This window comes from Macaca mulatta, chromosome 2 (genome assembly GCF_049350105.2).
Source record: "Macaca mulatta isolate MMU2019108-1 chromosome 2, T2T-MMU8v2.0, whole genome shotgun sequence".
Classification (NCBI taxonomy): Eukaryota; Metazoa; Chordata; class Mammalia; order Primates; family Cercopithecidae; genus Macaca; species Macaca mulatta.
This window is the reverse complement of record NC_133407.1, coordinates 203,417,885-203,430,723: the sequence shown is the minus strand read 5'-3', so window position 1 is coordinate 203,430,723 and position 12,839 is coordinate 203,417,885. Positions and strand designations below refer to the sequence as shown.

The 12,839-nt window shown below is 42.9% G+C and overlaps 1 long non-coding RNA gene across 1 annotated transcript in view; it reads left to right on the top strand.

Annotated features, from left to right (window-relative positions):
* The window catches only part of LOC144339555 (uncharacterized), a 168,812-nt gene that overhangs the window by 29,346 nt on the left and 126,627 nt on the right, over positions 1-12,839 (top strand). The window lies entirely within an intron of this gene.

The window sequence follows — 12,839 nt, the reverse complement described above, 5'->3', positions numbered from 1 at the left end:
CACAGATCTCACCACGTCTGAGGGCAGTCTCTGGCACAGATCTCACTACGTCTGAGGGCAGTCTCTGACACAGATCTGACCACGTCTGAGGGCAGTCTCTGGCACAGATCTCACCACGTCTGAGGCAGTCTCTGGCACAGATCTGACCACGTCTGAGGCAGTCTCTGACACAGATCTCACCACGTCTGAGGACAGTCTCTGACACAGATCTCACCACGTCTGAGGGAGTCTCTGGCACAGATCTCACCACGTCTGAGGACAGTCTCTGGCACACATCTCACCACGTCTGAGGGCAGTCTCTGGCACAGATCTCATCACGTCTGAGGACAGTCTCTGGCACAGATCTGACCACGTCTGAGGCAGTCTCTGACACAGATCTCACCACGTCTGAGGCAGTCTCTGGCACAGATCTCATCACGTCTGAGGACAGTCTCTGGCACAGATCTCACCACGTCTGAGGCAGTCTCTGACACAGATCTGACCACGTCTGAGGCAGTCTCTGGCACAGATCTCACCACGTCTGAGGGCAGTCTCTGGCACAGATCTCACCACGTCTGAGGCAGTCTCTGGCACAGATCTCACCACGTCTGAGGCAGTCTCTGACACAGATCTCACCACGTCTGAGGGCAGTCTCTGGCACAGATCTCACCACGTCTGAGGCAGTCTCTGGCACAGATCTCACCACGTCTGAGGGCAGTCTCTGACACAGATCTGACCACGTCTGAGGGCAGTCTCTGACACAGATCTCACCACCTCTGAGGCAGTCTCTGGCACAGATCTCACCACGTCTGAGGGCAGTCTCTGGCACAGATCTCACCACGTCTGAGGGCAGTCTCTGGCACAGATCTGACCACGTCTGAGGGCAGTCTCTGGCACAGATCTCACCACATCTGAGACAGTCTCTGACACAGATCTCACCACGTCTGAGGACAGTCTCTGACACAGATCTCACCACGTCTGAGGGAGTCTCTGGCACAGATCTCACTACGTCTGAGGACAGTCTCTGGCACAAATCTCACCACGTCTGAGGGCAGTCTCTGGCACAGATCTCATCACGTCTGAGGACAGTCTCTGGCACAGATCTGACAACGTCTGAGGCAGTCTCTGACACAGATCTCACCACGTCTGAGGCAGTCTCTGACACAGATCTCACCACGTCTGAGGCAGTCTCTGGCACAGATCTCACCACGTCTGAGGCAGTCTCTGACACAGATCTGACCACGTCTGAGGGCAGTCTCTGGCACAGATCTCACCACGTCTGAGGCAGTCTCTGGCACAGATCTGACCACGTCTGAGGCAGTCTCTGACACAGATCTCACCACGTCTGAGGACAGTCTCTGACACAGATCTCACCACGTCTGAGGGAGTCTCTGGCACAGATCTCACCACGTCTGAGGACAGTCTCTGGCACACATCTCACCACGTCTGAGGGCAGTCTCTGGCACAGATCTCATCACGTCTGAGGACAGTCTCTGGCACAGATCTGACCACGTCTGAGGCAGTCTCTGACACAGATCTCACCACGTCTGAGGCAGTCTCTGGCACAGATCTCATCACGTCTGAGGACAGTCTCTGGCACAGATCTCACCACGTCTGAGGCAGTCTCTGACACAGATCTGACCACGTCTGAGGCAGTCTCTGGCACAGATCTCACCACGTCTGAGGGCAGTCTCTGGCACAGATCTCACCACGTCTGAGGCAGTCTCTGGCACAGATCTCACCACGTCTGAGGCAGTCTCTGACACAGATCTCACCACGTCTGAGGGCAGTCTCTGGCACAGATCTCACCACGTCTGAGGCAGTCTCTGGCACAGATCTCACCACGTCTGAGGGCAGTCTCTGACACAGATCTGACCACGTCTGAGGGCAGTCTCTGACACAGATCTCACCACCTCTGAGGCAGTCTCTGGCACAGATCTCACCACGTCTGAGGGCAGTCTCTGGCACAGATCTCACCACGTCTGAGGGCAGTCTCTGGCACAGATCTGACCACGTCTGAGGGCAGTCTCTGGCACAGATCTCACCACATCTGAGACAGTCTCTGACACAGATCTCACCACGTCTGAGGACAGTCTCTGACACAGATCTCACCACGTCTGAGGGAGTCTCTGGCACAGATCTCACTACGTCTGAGGACAGTCTCTGGCACAAATCTCACCACGTCTGAGGGCAGTCTCTGGCACAGATCTCATCACGTCTGAGGACAGTCTCTGGCACAGATCTGACAACGTCTGAGGCAGTCTCTGACACAGATCTCACCACGTCTGAGGCAGTCTCTGACACAGATCTCACCACGTCTGAGGCAGTCTCTGGCACAGATCTCACCACGTCTGAGGCAGTCTCTGACACAGATCTGACCACGTCTGAGGCAGTCTCTGGCACAGATCTCACCACGTCTAGGGCAGTCTCTGACACAGATCTCACCACGTCTGAGGGCAGTCTCTGGCACAGATCTCACCACGTCTGAGGCAGTCTCTGGCACAGATCTCACCACGTCTGAGGGCAGTCTCTGACACAGATCTGACCACGTCTGAGGGCAGTCTCTGACACAGATCTCACCACCTCTGAGGCAGTCTCTGGCACAGATCTCACCACGTCTGAGGGCAGTCTCTGGCACAGATCCACCACATCTGAGACAGTCTCTGGCACAGATCTGACCACGTCTGAGGGCAGTCTCTGGCACAGATCCACCACATCTGAGACAGTCTCTGACACAGATCTCACCACGTCTGAGGACAGTCTCTGACACAGATCTCACCACGTCTGAGGGAGTCTCTGGCACAGATCTCACTACGTCTGAGGACAGTCTCTGGCACAAATCTCACCACGTCTGAGGGCAGTCTCTGGCACAGATCTCATCACGTCTGAGGACAGTCTCTGGCACAGATCTGACAACGTCTGAGGCAGTCTCTGACACAGATCTCACCACGTCTGAGGCAGTCTCTGACACAGATCTCACCACGCTGAGGCAGTCTCTGACACATATCTGACCACGTCTGAGGGCAGTCTCTGGCACAGATCTGACCACGTCTGAGGCAGTCTCTGACACAGATCTGACCACGTCTGAGGCAGTCTCTGGCACAGATCTCACCACGTCTGAGGCAGTCTCTGGCACAGATCTCACCACGTCTGAGGCAGTCTCTGGCACAGATCTCACCACGTCTGAGGCAGTCTCTGACACAGATCTGACCACGTCTGAGGCAGTCTCTGGCACAGATCTCACCACGTCTGAGGGCAGTCTCTGACACAGATCTCACCACGTCTGAGGGCAGTCTCTGGCACAGATCTCACCACGTCTGAGGCAGTCTCTGACACAGATCTCACCACGTCTGAGGGCAGTCTCTGACACAGATCTCACCACGTCTGAGGGCAGTCTCTGGCACAGATCTCACCACGTCTGAGGCAGTCTCTGGCACAGATCTCACCACGTCTGAGGGCAGTCTCTGGCACAGATCTCATCACGTCTGAGGACAGTCTCTGGCACAGATCTGACCACGTCTGAGGCAGTCTCTGACACAGATCTCACCACGTCTGAGGCAGTCTCTGACACAGATCTCACCACGTCTGAGGCAGTCTCTGACACAGATGTCTTCCTCTGTGGTTTTCTTTGGATGATCTCCTGGTGAAACACAAGCATATCCTCTTTCCCACATTAAGTAGAATCAGAGATAATATTTAAAGGTTTGGGGAAATCCTGTAAGGCAGTAATCACAGCAATTAGCTCTGTCTTTGGAGCAGAAGTAGAAGAGGTAGAAATAAGCTTGTCTGTAGGACCTGCATAGCCACCATTTCCATTGCTGGAGCCATCGGTGAAAAGTGTAACAGCCTCAGGAATGGGCTGATCTTTGGTTAATCGAGGGACCACCCAAGACGACATTTTTATAAAATCAAACAATTTGTTTTTTGGATAATGATTGTCAGTAACACCAATAAAATCAACCAAGTGAATTTGCCACAGTACTGAATGTTGAAAGGCAGCTTGAACTTCGAGCTGATTTAAAGGAATTACAACAAGCTGCAGGCTTCTGATTATTGATAGATGGTGCAGTAAAAGCAAATATTTCATAATCTGATTTATGTAAAGCAATATGAAAAAAGAGTCTTTAAGATAAAAAACTATGAGAGGCCAATTTTTAGGTATTAAAGCAGGGGCAGGCATGCCAGGTTGGACGGCTCCTATAGGTTTAATTACACCGTTAATGGCCCTTAAATCGGTTACCATCCGCCACTTGCCTGATTTCTTTTTTACTAGAAATACGGGAGAATTCCAGGGGGAAAGAGAGGGTTCCACATTTTAAAGTTGTAACTGTTCAGAAACCAATTGAGTTAAAGCCTCCAGTTTTTCTTTAGAAAGCGGCCACTGCTGAACCCAGACAGGTGTGTCAGATCTCCATTGTAAAGGGAGAGGATCAGGAGGCATGGCAGCGGCCACACTAAAAAGGATAACCCAAACCTGCCCTGTTTTCTTTTATAGTAACTAGAAGGGGCTTAGTAATCACTTCATGCTTTGGACCGAGACCAGGCCCGGAAACAAACCCCATGTTTTCCATCATACGCTGACTGGGAGCACCATAAGAGTTATGTGGAATATAAATTTCAGCCTAAGGATCTACTAGGCCCTCAAAACTTTTTTCCTTGAATGTATACGGTGCAGGTGGCCCATTTGTTTAGAAATCACATTAATCCAAGAAGCGACCTTTTCACCTCCAGGGCCCATCCCAGGGCCACGTGTCTTATCTCCTTTGTTTAAAATGATTTTAGGTAGTAAAAGCAATTGAGCTTGTTTAACAGTAGTAAAAGAAACAGGAGCTTGGCCTGGGGCACGTAAGTATCAGAGAAACTGTGGGAACCTGTGAGCTAAGCCTGAGTAACTAGAATGCCGTTAGTCCGATTTAGCTGAGCTTGCAAACGAGCCTCTTCTGACCATCAGGTACGAAATTGTAAATGCTGAGATGGGGTCAGAGCAGCTTTTGCAAAAAGGCCTCAGTCTAAATGAAGCAAAGTGACCTCAGTACAAAAAGTTTGTAATAACATTTTAACGTAAGGAGAAGTAGGGCCATACTAAGTACAAGCATCCTTAAATTCTTTTTAAAAAGTAAGATTGAGTGGCGCATACCGACGCAGACTGGTTGAGGGTGTGAGAAAGGAGAATTGAAGGAGTAGAAGAAGCACAAGTATACTGGTGATTACTGGCGTTCGTGTGTGGAGAAGGATACAGAGAAGCAGGCTGAGTGGACGGCAGTGTGACCAGTTGAGGAACCGAAATGACAGGAGGATGAGGGGCTGAAGTGGAAGGAGGAGGGCTTGCAGCATTACAGGTAAATTTTAGTTTGGTCCCGGAGCCATTAGGTGACACCCAGAGGCAAATGCTGCAAAGCTTTGAAGAGGGAAAAATTAACGTATCTATGGTCCTGGACTGTGAGTCGCAGCAGCAGGAGTTTCAAGTACTGGCTCTTCTCTTCGTGAAAAAAAGTAAGATAAGTAGGGGGTAACGTTAAGTCAAATTTACCAGAGTTAGACATTGAATTTTCAGTATCATTAGGTGGGGGAGGAGCAGCTGAATGGAGAGGCTGATCAGATAACGAAGGCCTTGCGGGAGAGAAAAGTTGAGGAGGTATTAGGATGGCACGCACCAAGGCCCAAGCATCCCAAACAGTGACAGGAACATAATTCCCTGTTGAGACCAGTTCCCGTAATGTTGCAACAAGATCCCATACATTTACATATACAGTTCCTTTTTCAGGAAACCAAGGACAGTATTTTTCCACCGCCCTGAATAGAGTGACCATGCTCTACAAACAATTTGTGCAGTTAATGCAATCATCACAGGGTCCTGAGGCGACATATATTCTCCTCAGTTTACAAAGAAGATGACGGGATTAAGAGATTAAAGACAGGCATAGGAAGTCACAAGGGTATTGACTGGGGAAGTGATAAGTGTCCATGAAATCTTCAGAATTTATGTTCAGAGATTGCAGTAAAGACAGGCATAAGAAATTATAAAAGAATTAATTTGGGGACTAATAAATGCCCATGAAATCTTCACAATTTATGTTCTTCTGTCACGGCTTCAGCCGGTCCCCTGTTCAGGGTCCCTGACTTCCTGTAACACTTAGACATAGATGATTTGTCATTAAGTTGTTTTTCACTGAAAAGTCAGTCTGAATATAGAGCCTTGTTTCATTCAGATCAGAAAAACTGGGTTACTCTGAAATCTGTTTATCTATAATTTTTAAGTAAGTACAATTTTATAAACCAGTTATTCCTAACTTGAGAGGCCTGGAGGATTTACTGCAATGTGTATTTCAGGGCCACATCTGCAGAAGTTTTGATACAACATTTCCTTACTAATACCCGTGACAGTACGTTTTAGAGGCATCCTGTGTTTTCAGAAGCAGAACGTTTATGCACTACACTTTGGGAAAGATGTGCATGTTATGTTACCATTTAAAGATGTCTGGTTCTTGTGGGGCAAATTGGCAAATGATTTCTCTGAACTAACAGCATTGTGGAATTTTACTACGTTAGGGTTTTCAGGAATCTTAGAGCTGTTTTCATTTGAACCTTGAAGACATTAATTTGTCACAGAAATTAAATGGGGTCAAAATTTATATTTCCAACCCATGTCTGTGCTCTTCATTCTAAAGCATGATGGCCTAGAGTCATATTTTAGCCTCTAAGTTTTATCTTATTAAAAAAATAAAATAAATTGTAAATACATACGTGTATTATATCTATATATACAATTTATATACATTACAATATTGATTTGAATTACACAGGACTTTGGACATCACTATTAAAGCCCAGGTACAGTTCAGACTGAGATAAGCCCTACCTGTGAGAATTTACTAAGGTCAAAAAGACTCCTTTTAATAGTGACTCAGTGGCACCTAGTCTAAGGACAAAGGCTCCAGTATATATCTTAATCTAAGTTATTACTGAATGTAAGTCATGTGATGGCTTCTAATGAAAATTTTCCATTGAAAAAAATCAATGTTAATAACTGGAACTCAAGAGCTGTAATGGGCTCTGCTGTGTTTTTCTGGCTTAGATTGTGTGCTGTAATATGCTAAGAACAGGAATTGATGACCTGTGAGCTGTGGTCACTTCCTGATCTCATTTGATTCTTTGGTCTTTAGTTTTAAAAGGGTGATCAGAGAGGTTGCTTTAGAATGGAGAAGTTGAACAAAAGGACCATCAACCTGCAGGCTCACTGGCACAGCCCAAGTTTCGCTGGACAAGCATTTCAGTAAAGAGGACTATTGCCAACAGCAACACTTGCAAGAAGCTTTGTTCCAGAGAGGAATTTTTTTTTAAAGAAGCTGCTAGAAAAACTGACACTAGAAGCTAACTAGAGTCACTCTTTCTAGATAACGATGAAATAGCAAGTCTGAAGGCATTACTTACCTAGATATAGAAATGGACTTTATTTAAGAACCAACTTTATACATACATAATATACCTAGGCTTGTTGGTCAAATTGACTGGCTGGGGAAGAATAAAACTAGAAGATCCACATGAGGAGTGGAACCATTCCAGGAGGGCAGACAGATTTCTGATGCTGGCCACAGATCGAACCCAGAGATGCTCTGTAATTGAAGTGGTTCTAATACCTGGAAGCTTCGATTTGCTCTTATAATGTGTTCTAAAGCCACTGAATTCAGGACTGTGCTTCCTAGTTGGTACCTGTAGATGTAATGCATCTCTCAAACTGTGGTGGTATTTCTCTAGGCTCTGTCGGACAGAACAACTATCTGGAGATAGGCTGTGGAGCCTCTGGACTCCACAACACATTTCACAGCACTGTTTACTCCAAAACGCTTGCCTAATCAAGCTAATGTAGCTGTTGGGTAAGACAAGAAGTAATACGTGAACATTCTTTTTTTTTTTTTTTTTAATTTATTTATTATTATTATACTTTAAGTTGTAGGGTACATGTGCATAACGTGCAGGTTTGTTACATATGTATACTTGTGCCATGTTGCTGTGCTGCACCCATCAACTCGTCATTTACATCAGGTATAACTCCCAATGCAATCCCTCCCCCCGGCCCCCTCCCCATGATAGGCCCCGGTGTGTGATGTTCCCCTTCCCGAGTCCAAGTGATCTCATTGTTCAGTTCCCACCTATGAGTGAGAACATGCGGTGTTTGGTTTTCTGTTCTTGTGATAGTTTGCTAAGAATGATGGTTTCCAGCTGCATCCATGTCCCTACAAAGGACACAAACTCATCCTTTTTGATGGCTGCATAGTATTCCATGGTGTATATGTGCCACATTTTCTTAATCCAATCTGTCACTGATGGACATTTGGGTTGATTCCAAGTCTTTGCTATTGTGAATAGTGCTGCAATAAACATACGTGTGCATGTGTCTTTATAGCAGCATAATTTATAATCCTTTGGGTATATCTCCAGTAATGGGATGGCTGGGTCATATGGTACATCTAGTTCTAGATCCTTGAGGAATCGCCATACTGTTTTCCATAATGGTTCAACTAGTTTACAATCCCACCAACAGTGTAAAAGTGTTCCTATTTCTCCACATCCTCTCCAACACCTGTTGTTTCCTGACTTTTTAATGATCGCCATTCTAACTGGTGTGAGATGGTATCTCATTGTGGTTTTGATTTGCATTTCTCTGATGGCCAGTGATGATGAGCATTTTTTCATGTGTCTGTTGGCTGTATGAATGTCTTCTTTTGAGAAATGTCTGTTCATATCCTTTGCCCACTTTTTGATGGGGTTGTTTGTTTTTTTCTTGTAAATTTGTTTGAGTTCTTTGTAGGTTCTGGATATTAGCCCTTTGTCAGATGAGTAGATTGCAAAAATTTTCTCCCATTCTGTAGGTTGCCTGTTCACTCTGATGGTAGTTTCTTTTGCTGTGCAGAAGCTCTTTAGTTTAATTAGATCCCATTTGTCAATTTTGGCTTTTGCTGCTGTTGCTTTTGGTGTTTTAGACATGAAGTCTTTGCCCATGCCTATGTCCTGAATGGTACTACCTAGGTTTTCCTCTAGGATTTTTATGGTATTAGGTCTAACATTTAAGTCTCTAATCCATCTTGAATTAATTTTCATATAAGGAGTAAGGAAAGGATCCAGTTTCAGCTTTCTACTTATGGCTAGCCAATTTTCCCAGCACCATTTATTAAATAGGGAATCCTTTCCCTATTTCTTGTTTCTCTCAGGTTTGTCAAAGATCAGATGGCTGTAGATATGTGGTATTATCTCTGAGGACTCTGTTCTGTTCCATTGGTCTATATCTCTGTTTTGGTACCAGTACCATGCTGTTTTGGTTACTGTAGCCTTGTAGTATAGTTTGAAGTCAGGTAGCGTGATGCCTCTAGCTTTACGTGAACATTCTTAAAGTCTGTTCTCTTTTGTCTTGTGACCTTAAACATTTGAAAGAGCAAGATGAACACTATTGAATGGAAGTCTGTTTCCATAGTCATAGCCAATCTGAAAGCCTAAGTTTTACCTCGCTGTTCGCTGCATAGCCAATCTATTTTATGGGCAGAAGAGCACAATGGGCTCAACTATCCAGGCTTTAGGAGTTATTTTAATCTTTAAAGAGCAATAGATACAAGTGAAAGTACATACATAAAGTAGGTATTTAGTATTTAATTTTTATTCTCATATGCATGAAAAGGGTGTTCCAAAACAAGATTAGAGAAGTCCATGGCATGTCTTTGTGGTTAATGTTACTTTATTTATTGGTTCATCTACCGTGCTTCTTATAAGTTACTTGTTTTTTCTTTCATGGAAAAATTGTTTTAAATGAATTGATTTTACTTTTCATCAGCACAATTGTTGACTAATACCAAAGTTAGTTAGGAGGTTATGGTTTTTATATTTATAGAATGGCAGGGACAGCATTTAGATAATACATCATAGTAACTTGGCATTTATGAAATATTAGTTTTCCATAAACGTCAACTCAGAGAGGAAGGTTACATTTTTTTAAATTATAATAATATTTTGAAAGCCATCTGTCCTTTAAAATGCTGCTAAAATATATGTTGGCACTGGTGTTTTATATGCCAATACTTCCTGAAGAGTGTTTTGAGATTTTTTTCAAATACTGCCTCAGTTCTAGATAAAATAGTAAAAATTATGCCTTTACAATGACTACTGAATGTAGATGAGAAGAAGTTAAGGAAATATTACATAAAAATAAATATGCAAAAGTAATTTACTGAAGGATTATTTATAATTTGATGGGTGGATCTGGATATTTTGATACTAAGTAAAAATATTTCCACTATAATTATAAGGGAACAAAGCTCTGCAAGTAGTAGTTAAAAGAATGTGTTATAGGCCGAGCACGGTGGCTCATGCCTACAATGTTAGCACTTTGGGAGGCTGAGGCGGGCGGATCACCTGAGGTCAGGAGTTCAAGACCAGCATGGCCACCATGGTGAAACACTGTCTACTAAAAATACAAAAATTAGCCAGGCATAGTGGTGCGTGCCTGTAATCTCAGTTACTTGGGAGGCTGAGGCAGGAGAATTGCTTGAACCCAGGAAGCGGAAGTTGCAGTGAGCAGAGATTGCACCACTGCACTCTAGACTGGGTGACAGAGAAAGACTCTGTCTCAAAACAAAGCAAAATAAAAAGAATGTGTGTACACACACACTACGTGCACATCCACATGTATCACTAACGTTGGTTTTTGGCAACAACTTCCCATCTTACACACTGTCCACTAATCAGTTAATCCGGCACCACTGTTGTTCTTTTGTAACATTCGTCATTTTTTCTTCGATGTAAAATTATTAATAATTCAAATGTGTGTTGGTGTGGCGGTTGAGATTTGCCCTGGATACCCCAATTCATTCACAAAACATTCCAAGTTTTGAGTTAAGTGGTACTCTAATTATATCAGTCATTTAAACCTCAAAAGAGATTCATTATGTACACAAAATTAATGTGTAATTAAATTTATGAGTAAAATTAATTGAAGAAATCAGAAACACAAGGTGGCTCACACCTATAATCTCATTGTTTTCGGAAGTCTAGGTGGGAGGATCCCTTGACCTTAGGAGTTTGAGACCAGCCAGGCAACACAGTGGGATCCCATCTCTATAAAAAATTAGCCCGGTGTGGTGGTGTGTGCCTGTAGTCCAAGCTACTTGAGAGGCCGAGGCAAAAGTATCGCTTGGGCCTAAGAGTTGGAGTCTGCAGTGAGCTGTGATCACGCCACTGCACTCCAGCCAGAGCGACAGAGGGAGACTTTAAACATACATAAATAAATAAATAATCACAAAACACTCAAAATTCCAAATCCAGATACATAAACCACAGGAATACTTATGTAAACACATGTTATACATATATATAGGTATGATAAAATACACTTCTGTGTTCAACTTGGGAAAGGTTGATGATTTTAGAAACAAGCTAGTAATTCTATTGCCTTATGCTCTAATGATTTCAATTTGAAGATGTTTATTTGGGATCAAATACATGAGGCTCCGTACACAAGACGTCTTTTTTTTCCCTCTTCTCAGCATCATTTTTTGGCTGATTATTGGACTACAATTGGGAGATCTAGAACTAAATTCCTGCTTAGTGTTTACTTGTTCAGAGCATAGGCTTTGAAATCGTCCTGTTTTGCCTCAGTCTCCACAACAGTACCTACTAACCTCACAACTACGGGATCCTGTAGCATTTCTCTAAGCCTTGTTTTTCTTAGCTGTGAAGTGGTAAATTTTGAAAGTGCTTTGTTCATAGGATTTCTGTGAAAACTATATTGGGTAAAGAATGTAAGGCATTTAGCATAGTAAAATAACTTGGATTACAGTAACTTTTCATGGAGTGTTTATTAGTACTTAACCTGTCATTGTCATCAAAATTCTGTTTTTACATATTAACTCAGAAATGTCATTGTAACCTTCTCAACTCATTTGGTCATTTAAAATGGGGAGGTTGAGTTAGGTGTTTCTTAAATTTCTCTTTAGCTCCGATACTATGAGTCTGAAATTAAGTAATGCAAAGTCGGTAATTAAATCCTCCCCTTTTCTGATGTAGGAGAAAGGGAGAAAGAAAACTTGTGGCTGGCTGGATTCCCTTGCAAATTTATTAGAATTGTAATTATGTCGCATTTTGAATAAAGGGTTCATTCTGGAAATCATTAAGTTTACTTTTCTTAACTCCATATGTTGTCAACTGTGGAAAAATTGGGATTTAGGAGTAACCTCTGATTTAAAATTCCACCTGCTAACCATTTAAATTATAGTCTTGTAATTTCCTAACTTTGGTCTTGAAGGTGTTTATCATTCTTATGCATTATTATACTGTGTTATCTATTTATGCAACATAAAATGTATAGTTTTAACTATTGTACATGTTTACATATGGAAGGTATAGTTTTAGACTTATCGTTATTTAATTTGCTAGTTTTGCTTCACTATTTATTTTTGACACTTATCCATATTAGTACATGCAACTCAAGTTTATTCTTTTGAGCTATTGTGTATCATTCAGATGTATGAATAAATAAATGCTTTGGTGGACATTTAAGTATTTTCATGTATCAATATGAAAAGCAGTTTCAAAATGAACATTCAAATATACATTGTCATATATATGTATAATATTTGAATATATGAAAGTTCCTGTGGGTTATGTATCTGAAATCAAAATTACAAGTGTTTTGTAACTTCTATAATTAATTTTACTCTCAATTTTAAGTAAACAAGATTAGTTTTTGCACATGATGAATCTCTTTATTCAGTTAAAATTACCGACATAATTAGAATACCACTTAACCCTTGAGATTATTTTCAAGGGTATTTATGCTAAACTTACATAAATGTGTTGAAAAGTCCTTTTGTATA